Below are 11,922 nucleotides of genomic sequence, written 5' to 3' on the forward strand. Positions count from 1 at the left end.
ACTTAACGTCCGACGTTGCTTCATCAAGCCTGATCTAGCTATGACGACTGCCACCTATTTGGACAAGGGCTCGCTTGGATCGAGGCTCAATATTAATCTTTAGTTCAGCTGTGTTAGGAAACACTGGGCAAACCAAGATGTTATATGCAACGTCAGAACTTTCATTGTGCATTGAGAACCAGTAACCCTCTTACTTCAGTATCGAGTAAGGTCAGAGAACGAAATGAAAAACTGAATAGACATTCATAAAAGTCTCATGATAGTCACCCGCAAGACACACGGTTTTAAGTGGCTTGTAACATCCTCAGTAGAGTAAATTATTTACCCATAACTTGCGTGACCTTCAAGATAATTTTAACATATTTACTTCGTTAGAGCCTGGATATGGATATATGAATTTTATTGTTTGCAATATGTAGACAAGAATGTTTTAGATAAGTTACTCCTCTAGTATGGGAGAGAATGGAATATCGGATGTGGTTTTATGGTACGCTCTTCTATTTTTCTGTTAAGGATTTCTATACAAATAACAAATATTATTACGAATACAAATAATAACATTAACGTCAATAATGCTCATAATAGGGCAATAGTGGAGCAGACGTTAGCATCAGAAGGAGTTTGTGGATTTCGTTTATATTTTGTAGTCGTTCTTTGGATGGATGATATTTACTAACAAAATCGATACCATAACGTTTATTATAATTACATTACAATTTATTTTTTTTGTTTTTCATTATCTACGATTATAAATCACTTGTGGTGGGCAGGGCACGTAGGATGTGCTTTGTACCGCAAGTAATTAATTTTTTACCTTACATATTTCACCCAAGAAATCTGCAGTGGTTGTTGTCGTCCGCTCTTAAACTAATAAATTATGAATCGGTCTCGTTTAACTTTACAATAGACGATGTAGCCTCATATCGGGGGTTTTATTTCCATAAATGCTGGCTTGATTGTCTTTTGTTTTCATGTTATAGACTTCAATGTTCAGATTCGTGAGTCCATTGGCTTGAGGAAATCCCTTTTTTTTCTTTTGGCACCTAGGTTATTAGTAAATGATGATAATTAGTTGGATTCGATTTCCATGATACAGATATGTGTACATTTCCAATTTATTTGGAGTATAATTAGATTCTAAGTAAACTGTATGTTTGTATACTTATTGTTCTTCCTCAAGAAGGATTGAGGAAGAAGAAAGCCATATTGTGTTTCAATAGCGTTGTTGTCGCGTCGTGTTCGGTATTATATCGCAATTTATCTGTGCTTGTGGACGATGCAGACTGTCTCCAAGATTTCATCTGTCAACATGTACTAGTTGACAGAGCGTGCAAGTGTTGAAAATGTGGCAGAGAACTGACAGTGAGAAGAAATATGTGTTTCGGTGCAACAACTGATAGTACTCTTACGTCCACCAAAAAACGTAAAATTACAAAAAGCTTGTTTTCCAGCATCTTCGTGGTATAGATTCATATAATAATTTTCTCTTCTATTTTTAATATTTTTTTACTCATATTTTTTCGCCCTCCAGGCCCCGTTGTGGGTCGATGACGACCTGTGCCCGGGTGGACTAATCCCCGTAAAAAAAAAAAAAAAAATGCCGCTTCAAGAAAATTACTTTTATTGGTACCAGATACCAAAGTAAGTTCCTTTTGCTTAATATGTTGGGGGGTCCACCCCCTGGCTAGGAAGTTTGGTAAGGTGGGTTTAGTTGGTCAGGTCAGGTTCTGTTAGGTTCAGTGCAATGTCGTATCTCCATAAATTTGGTTCAATTCCATAACTTTTTTCTACTGCTAACCGTGTTCTCCACCTTTACAAATAATAATAATAATAATAATAATAATAATAATAATAATAATAATAATAATAACTGGGTCAAAAACATATTAAATATCTTACAAGGGCTAAAACAGTACGAATTATACAGAGAGTTCTATATCATAATTTCGTCATCTTTGTTGTACAAGTATATTACTCAACTTGTTACGCGATTGAAGACCTTAGTTGTTGAAGTGCAGTAATAACATTATCACAGCAATATGAAGGGGAAAAACGACAGAGCATTGCCTGGATACACAGAATAACAGACATGCCGATAACATTACTCGCTGAAACACCTAGTGAACGGCGCTTAATAACCATGGCAGTTGAAACACCTATAACTAAGACCTAGTAGACGGTGCTTAATAACCATGGCAGTTGAAACACCTAAAACTAAGACCTAGTGAACGGTGCTTAATAACCATGGCAGTTGAAACACCTAAAACTAAGACCTAGTGAACGGTGCTTAATAACCATGGCAGTTGAAACACCTATAACTAAGACCTAGTGAACGGTGCTTAATAACCATGGCAGTTGAAACACCTAAAACTAAGACCCTAGTGAACGGTGCTTATACCATGGCAGTTGAAACACCTAAAACTAAGACCTAGTGAACGGTGCTTAATAACCATGGCAGTTGAAACACCTATAACTAAGACCTAGTGAACGGTGCTTAATAACCATGGCAGTTGAAACACCTAAAACTAAGACCTAGTGAACGGTGCTTAATAACCCTGGCAGTTGAAACACCTAAAACTAAGACCTAGTGAACGGTGCTTAATAACCATGGCAGTTGAAACACCTATAACTAAGACCTAGTGAACGGTGCTTAATAACCATGGCAGTTGAAACACCTAAAACTAAGACCTACTTAACAGTGCTTGATAATCCTGGAAGTTGAAACCCCTTTAACAAAGACCTAGTGAACGGTGCTTGATAACCCTGACAGATGAAGTACTTAAAACTAAGACCTAGTGTACGATGCTTAATATATGAGAAAATAAGATGAAAGGAAGAACATCAAACCGAAAAGTAAAAAAAATGCAAAATAAAGCTGTGTTTATTCTGGCTTTCACGCCTTTACAACTTCGGGCTTTAAAAGGATAATAACCCCTTGAGAATGAGGACCCAACCCTTTGAGTGCGAGAAGTTAAATTACCCGTGTTCAAAATCATTAGCCCCTCTAGTGTGAAAGGTTAATGCACCTGGGAATGAATATCTCGGTCTTCCTGCTCAAGGGGTTAACAACTTATGATAGTAATCCTCTTGGGTAGAGGTACTATTTTTTTTCTGCCCTACCAAACCGATAGAGGCAGTGTTGATATAGTACAATGAAAAATACCTTTGGAACTTAAAGAAGGAATGTAACCACCACTGAACTTGACCGCCTTCACTTTCTCAAGCGTAAAGTTAGGTACCTTTCCACAAACGGGTGGACTGGAGTGTCCTGGACGGACGTGAACCAGCAACCCTTTGGCTAATAATAATAATAATAATAATAATAATAATAATAATAATAATAATAATAATAATAATAATAATAATAAGTTTTATTTCGTCAATTTGGCCAACGACAGCTGACAAAGCGATGAGGAGCTTGTTTCCGGTAGCCATTATGCCAGCAGTATCTGATGTTCTTAGGGCCAGGAGATCACCCATCCAAGTACTACCCAGGCTCAAAGTTGCTTAAATTCGCTGATCGGACAAGAAGCGGTGTGTTCAACGTGGTACTTCGCTGATAAGAGATGAATGTTCTTTTCTCTCGACATACAAACCCGTTATGAACCGTATACAGTATACTTTGCCCTGGCCATTGAAACACGTAAGTACACGAAGACAAAGAAGACACCAGACCATTAAGCTTGTAATACATACGATACTTAATAATATGTTTTTCCAACTTTCAGTAAATATCTTAATTATAGCTTTTCAGTAATAACCTCCGAGAGATTAATTATAAGAAAGTTTGACAGCCATAGCTCAAGGTGTTCTGGAAGTTGAGGAGACTGAACCATCTCCCCCATAATTTGACCTGTGATATCTTGGTGGAGAGCGATGTCGAAAAATTCTTATACCTGTCATTATTACTCTTTATAGTGCTTAAGTCTTACTCGTAGTTATATGAACTTGGTGAGAATATTATGAAAAAAATACACTAAGCTCTACCGTCTACATGACACGTGTTTATACTACGTGAATCTTTATTTGTCCTCGAAGCTCTGTGTTGGAAAGGGGAGGTTAAGAGGTGAGGAGGGGTACTTTAACATAATAGGTGACCAATAGTTATTTTATATTTATCTTATATATCATAGGTGAGGAAGATGAAGATACGTAATTTAATCGTATGACAACGAGTAGAGTTTATGCCGTAAATTTATGAGTATTTGCCGTGAATTTATGAATGTATTCCATAAATTTATGAGTGTATGCCGAAAATGTGTGAGTGCATGCCATAAATTATCAGTATATCTCATAAATTTATGAGCGTATGTCGGAAATTTATGAGTGCATGCCATAAATATAAGAGTGTATGCCGTAAATTTATGAGTACATGCCGTAAATTTATGCGGGAATGCCGTAAATTTATGAGTGTATGTCGTAAATTTATGAGTGACTGCCGTAAATTTATTAATTTATGCCGTAAATTTATGAGTGAAAGCCGTAAATTTATGAATTTATGCCGTAAATTTATGAATTTAAGTTGTAAATTTATGAGTATATGACTTAAATTTATCACTGTATGCCCTAAATTTATGAAAGTATGCCGTAAATTTTCAGTGTATTCCGTAAATATATGAGTGTACACAATAAACTTTAGCGTGCATGCCGTAAGTTTATGAATGTATGACGTAAATTTTTGTTAATCTTAAACCTATGGGTGTATGCCGAAAATTTCTGAGTGTTTGAGGTAAACTTATGAGTGTATGCCGTAAATTTATGAGCGAAAGCTAAAGTTTTTGAAATGCGAGGAAAGAAGGAGAGGAAAGTTGATGAAGCTCGACTAAATGGAACTTACATAGAGTACCGGCGACATGAGAGGTAAATGAATTGTATTGGGAAGGGATTGATAGGGCGAGATGATAAATTAATTAATTTATTTAGTGTAATGATTATATAACTTTTGTGACGCATGTCATACAAAAAACATTAGATTTTATAAGAGTATTTCCCATAATCAGTTGATCTTTCTTATCATCTCACCACTTACCAGCTTATATAAACTAGCCGTTCGGGCGGTTGGTCTATCCAATGTGAGTACAAGATGAAACCGGACTCCAGGTCACACTGGATAACACCCTTCTCACGCGTGTCCAGTATTCTCTCTGACACCAACTGTAGGAGCATCGAGGCTACCATTATCCATGAACAACTACGTTGGACTGGCTAAGTTACCCGCATGGGCGACAGTAGACTGCCAAAGCAGCTACTTTACTGTCGCCTAACGTTTGCGGTCAAATGAAAGGGTATAAGGATAGTCTTAAGACAAACCTGAAAAAGTGGAAACGACCCTTTCATCTGGGAGACGATTACTCCACACCGTAACGCTTGGAGGAGCACCACACGGGTACGTTTCAATACTTTTGAGTTAGCCCGACTGCATACCAAGGCAGACAAGCGCCAACGCTGGAGAGACGCTACCACCGCCTCTCCCGCACTAGATGTAGCCTTCCACATGTGCAGCATCTCACCAACGCAGGTGACATCCCCTAATAACTCATATTATTGTCCCATAGCTGGATGAACGTCATACTCGATTCCGAGTGACAGCACAGTAGTAGTACGTGTGTCCGAGCCAAAAAGGACTCGAACCTTTGACATACTGATGACAGATACGCGGGTTACCGCTGTACAACCAACACCCTTTGAAATGATTAGTTTGTGATTGACATAAAGACCAAACTTTAGCTAATTTAGGCAAGAGAAAGAGGTTAACTTTCACCGATTTAAATAATATCAATAACATTTCTTGAAACCCAGCATTAAAGTTTCAAGGCAAATTCGAATTGGTTTTTGGAACTGCAGGGATAACGACCCACAAACAAACACACAAACAAAGAAACTTAGTCAGCAGTTCAATATATTAGCGAAACATTATATATAGACAAAATAAGCAGGCTTTAAGCCTCCAATTATTTTATATTAAATGACTCGTATAATAATTAAGCTTAAACAACATGAGATAAGATCCATTGGGCATTTAAAGGCGTATCGAGAATAAGAGTCACTGGGCCTATAGACCCGTGTGAGTGTAAGGGTATGTTGGAATGAACACACACACACACACACACACACACACACACACACACACACACACACACTCACACTCGCACACACAAAACCAATCTCCCTGCCAATCTACCAGCCCCCTTTCCCACTGACTTAGGAGAAGAATTTGAAGTAGCAAAACGTCTGGACAAACTGAAGTTAAAACGCTTCACCACCTCCATTGACTTACCAATGAAACTCTTCAAGGATTTCTTCCCGGAGCTAGCTAAATCCCTCTGCTCCATCATCAATGCTTCCCTCAGTCAAGCCAGATGCCCAACTGACTAAAAGACTTCATATGTGTCACTAATGCCCAAGTCAACCAGCCCACAATCTTTAAATCAGCGACGACCCATTGCAATCACCCCAATACCCAGTTGTTGTGTTTGACTGGGATTATGCTGATATTGTAGGCGCTGTAGATCCTCAGCAATTTGGTAATATGAAAAGTTCCTTCACCACTCACTGTCTTGCCAGCTTTCTCGACTACATATACCGCCATCTGGAAAAACGAAAAACGTCTGTGGCTGTCGCCTTCATTGACTTCACCAAGGCATTCGACCTAGTCGACCACATTTTAATTATCAACAAAGCTATCGACCTCGGGTTTCGAAGAACTCTTATACCATGGCTTACAGACGTCCTCAGAAACCGACGCCAAGCTGTACGCTTCCGAGGGGCTGTCTCCACCTTTCAGTCACTCACCTGTGGCGTCCCCCAAGGCACCAAGATGGGACCACTATGCTTCCTTATGCTTATCAATGATGCCCTAAGAGAAACCCCTGCTCGCTGGAAATATGTCGACGACTCCACCGTTGGGATCAGTGTCAACAATTTTGCTCCCGACTATACCGTCCTTCAGGATTTATTGAAAAGTCTCCAAAACTGGGCCACCAACAACCAAGTCAGCATCACCCATACCAAGACCATGGTTATACACATCAACCTCTCCTTCGACGTTATCCCACCCCCTTCCATTATTTTAGGTCCCAACACACTCCAGGTTGTAGATTCAACTAAGCTCCTTGGCGTCACTATAGACAACAAACTAAATTCGAAACCACACGTCAGTGAAGTTGTCAAATCCTCCAGTTTCCGTCTCTACCTCCTCCGCCGACTCAAGTCCCTCGGAGTTCCTGCACCCGAGCTCCTCAGTGTTTACTCAACATTCATACTTCTCAAGGTCACCTATGCCTCCCCTACCTGGTCTTCCTCCCTAAATGCCACACAACGTAAACACCTAGAAAAAAGTGCAAAAGAGGGCATGCAAGATTATTCTATCCCCTTCCCACTCCACATATCAAGAAGCGCTCAACACACTGACCCTCTCGGCTCTCTCTGACCATCACCACGACCTCATCTGCAAATTTGGTGAGAAGCTTCTGCACCATCCTCGACACCGGTCCTACTACCACCCGAGATCCCTCGTCCGAGAATTACTGTTCGAACACCACAACCGCATCCAGCCCATACGAGCACGAACTGATCGCTATAAGAACAGCCCAGTTCCAACCATTATAAAAGTTATCAATAACATGTAATCAACCAGTGTATTCACACCCAGTCAATCTTACTTTTTGCACTGTCACTATGTTGAAATGCCCTGTAGTTTGAGCTTCTCCCCACTTAGTTATTATATATCATATTTGTATCACTGATGTTTCGTGTATATTATTTGTCAATCAACTGACCCATTCCCTAATTATGTAACTATATTTTCAGCGTTCTCGCTGCCTTGCTCATTCAACAAACCGTTTATTATCATCATCAATATTATTATTATTATTATTATTATTATTATTATTATTATTATTATTATTATTATTATTATTATTATTATTATTATTATTATTATTATTATTATTATTATTATTATTATTATTGTAAACGCCTTAGTTAAGGACGTTCAGGTTACGGGCAAGTCGAAGGGAATGATTGTAACCCGTCTTTTGACGCATTCAATATTTATTGATGTGGTCAAAACCTGCAGAGGAGAAGGCGTTCATAATATTACAAGGTGATCCATCTGATACATAATTAGTTAGTCTCACACAATTTTATCTTAATTACAATTTATTAAACATACTGACATAACACAAAGTTCATAACTATTAATCTTAGCTTCGCTTCACTCTGCATTGTCTTATTATTCCAGGATAGGCAGAAACGAGTAGGCGTAATTATTCAACAATATTTCAGTACCGAGGGGTATAGTCCACTCAGCAGAACCAGGACTTGTCTGTAAACACTTCTACATCTGGCGAGGTCACAGGTCGAAAGATTTAATGGCATCACACACTAGCACTGTAGTATTCCTCCCCACAAGGAATGTCAACAAAATCCCGCCAAAAGTGACAATATCGTTTCAGAAAATTGTGGGATCAGTGTTGAACTGTGATGAACAGTGCTTAGAACAGTGAATTCAGCACTGCAGTAGATAAACACCCCTGGAACCGACCACGATAAGCTGACCAGGTGGTATAGTGTTAATCAGTCCACTCTAGAAACAAACGTGGGTCGACTTGACACCTGAACAACAAATATCACAACATCACTTAGCAGATAGAGAGGTACTGTGACACCACACCACACCACACCACACACCATTCGGTGTCTCGTACTGTAACACCATACCCCCGGTGTCTCCATGACCACATGAGGTCCTTCATATCAACACATGAGGACGAGTAACTACATCACGTGGACTCCGCACCACCACACCACACCACACCACACCACACCACCCGGTGTCTCCATTACCACGTGAGGTTTTCATGTCAATACCTTTGGACGAGTTACTACACCAAGAGACCTACGTGATCCCACACAATAGGGAAGAGACCAACCAGCCCGGGCCATCAACTGTAAACTATAATTTGTATGTTCAATTCATGTTCTTTCTCCTTTAAATAATGAAAACTTTTGTTAAATGACCCACCTTCCTTATGTTTTTGTGTATAATAAGTTATATTTATCCAGTGTATATTTTCAGCCTTTTGGCTGTATATATATATATATATATATATATATATATATATATATATATATATATATATATATATATATATATATATATATATATATATATATATAATCATTTTACGTCCATCACCAGTAGGTCGAGGGTTCGATTCCTTGCTGGTGAGGTCGTTGATTATATGTTCAAAGTCTGCGTGTTATATGGACTAAAAATGAAGTATATATATGTACCTCGCGTTTCATACCAGCTGGATTCGGTAAAATGCTACTGACACCACATAAGAGGCACGGGCAGTTTCCCATTGAGGTTCACGGCGCCATCAGCTCGATGAACAGGCTTTGTGTGAAATATAACAGAGTCTAGAACTGCTTTTAGTGTCCTTGTGGCCTAGCCGGTAAGCGTTCCCTAGTCACACCCAGTAGGTCGAGGGTTCGATTCCTTGCTGGTGAGGTCGTTGATTATATATATATATATATATATATATATATATATATATATATATATATATATATATATATATATATATATATATATATATATATATATATGCAAGTAAATAATCACTGTAGGTGCGCGTGATCCAGGTTTATGCTGATAACCACAATGAAAAAAGAAAACACGAAGTGAGAAACAAAATATGTATGTTGTGTTGTCAATAGTAAGAGAAACAATTGAGACCCTGCAATTGTGTGTAAATGAGGCAGAAAGTCAAATCAGCAACCTGGGACTTGGACACAATTTTCTTGATGCCATATGGCAGCAGGGTCTACCATTAGACAATACATTATGCTTCCAATATCTTCCCAGACGGTAATACCTCCCTGTTTGGTAGCTGCCTACTACCTATACATAAAAGCACATACAGAGACACATACACATGCAAACACACATGTAAGCACACACACACGCGCATACACAATCACACACACACACACACACACACACACACACACACATTACGCTTCAGTCCATCAACACGATTTTCCAACAATCTGACCAAGATCCAAGAGACAAATATAAAACAAAATAGCACTAGTCACTTGTACTGTAACCTCACCCACTTTTGTATATCAACATGACTATTATTTTTCGATGACGCAACTCGCTATTCATGTGCCGTAAGCTGAGGTAGCCCCGTTATCGGTGCCTACGGATACTTCAACAGAGTAAAGCGTCCAGGAAGCCCCAGACACCTACTCCTTAACTCCGGCCTTGTGGAAAATGAAATGGTTCAGTGTGTTGCGACAAACGCCGATTAGTTAGGGGAATTCTGAAATTGTTTATCTGGATGTGTGTATGTGTCGGTTGTGTGTGTGTGTGTGTTGGTTGTGTGTATGTGTGTACGTGTCGTGTGTGTGTGTTTGTCGTTTGTGTGTATAACGTGTGTAACAAGTGGACCGAGTTCGATCACCGGGCAGGATGAAACTATTGGCAAGTTTTTTTTTACGCCATTTGCCTCTGTCTACCCAGCAGTAATTGGGAACTGGATGTTAATCGATTTGCGGATCGTGTTCCGGGGTAGTAGTTAGCTAGTGCAGTTGGCGAGTTGTACGGTCTCCTTGGACTATTCCTTGACAGTGACTCGTACAGCTCGTTAACTCAGGGTGTGGTTGTTGTGTTGATGACAGCTTCTACACCTTAAACAAATTCGTTCTAGGTGGCCCTGGGGCCGGCCATCGTCTTACAAGAGGGACAACCATCATATGCCGCGTGTGTGTGTATCTATCGCCAATTTTGTTTAAACATTCGGGGCAGTAAGTCCGAAGAAGAATTAGGAACATTGTGTAACCCGACAAATGGATTCGTCAAACTCGAATAGAAATTTTGACGAATCCATTTGTAGGTTAATTAAAGGTAACCCAATGTTGGGTTCCTTCTCTGACTTACTGCCTCAAATAATTAAAAAAAAAGCGTATATTGTATGTGTACCAATATACCTGCACGTCACACACAGAGGAACCCCGTGCTACACGAGCATCAACTAACAAAGTTAAGTGGACCACGGATATTGAATCGCTGTAGCACTATGACCTCGCCTCCCAACAAACGCTTCTCACACTTTGACTCAACCATCACTTTCAAGCCTATATCCTGTATCTCTCTCTCTCTCTCCCAATATATATATATATATATATATATATATATATATATATATATATATATATATATATATATATATATATATATATATATATATATATATATATATATATATATATATATATATATATATAAAACAAAGAAGTACACAACAAAGTCTGTATAGTAGGCGATTTTAACCTTGGCCAAATAGATTGGACTGACCTTACGGGTAACTCAGTATCAGAGGATTTCCTCGAAACGATCCAGGACTGTTTCCTAATTCAACATATAACCGAACCCACCCGGGGTAATAATATACTAGATTTAGTTCTGTCGAACAGAGAAAACCTCATTAGCAATGTTGAGGTAGGGAACGAACTTGCAAACAGCGATCACAAAGAAATTAGATTTCAGTTAGATTTTCAGGTCAGACGTAAAGGGAATTCCACTAAAGTCCCAGATTTCAAAAGGGCAAATTTTGATAGTTTAAAGAGGCAGCTGAGAGAGGGGGTGTCACGCTTGGATGTGAACCTGACAGATGACACGGACCTGATAATGAGATCTGAGATTGCAGAGTTCCATGACAACTTAAATAATGAGTTACTTGATGCAAAAAGGCAGAAAAACTCAGATAAGACAACAATGACCCTAAATGGATAAATAATTATTTAAAGAACATTATTGGCCAAAGGAAGGCTATAGGTAGAAGGATAAATCGTGGCGAAATTTACCTCCGGGAGTATTATAAGGTATTGGCCGGTAGGGTTTAGACC

The sequence above is a fragment of the Homarus americanus genome, unplaced genomic scaffold, assembly GCF_018991925.1.
Source record: "Homarus americanus isolate GMGI-L3 unplaced genomic scaffold, GMGI_Hamer_2.0 scaffold32583, whole genome shotgun sequence".
Lineage (NCBI taxonomy): Eukaryota > Metazoa > Arthropoda > Malacostraca > Decapoda > Nephropidae > Homarus > Homarus americanus.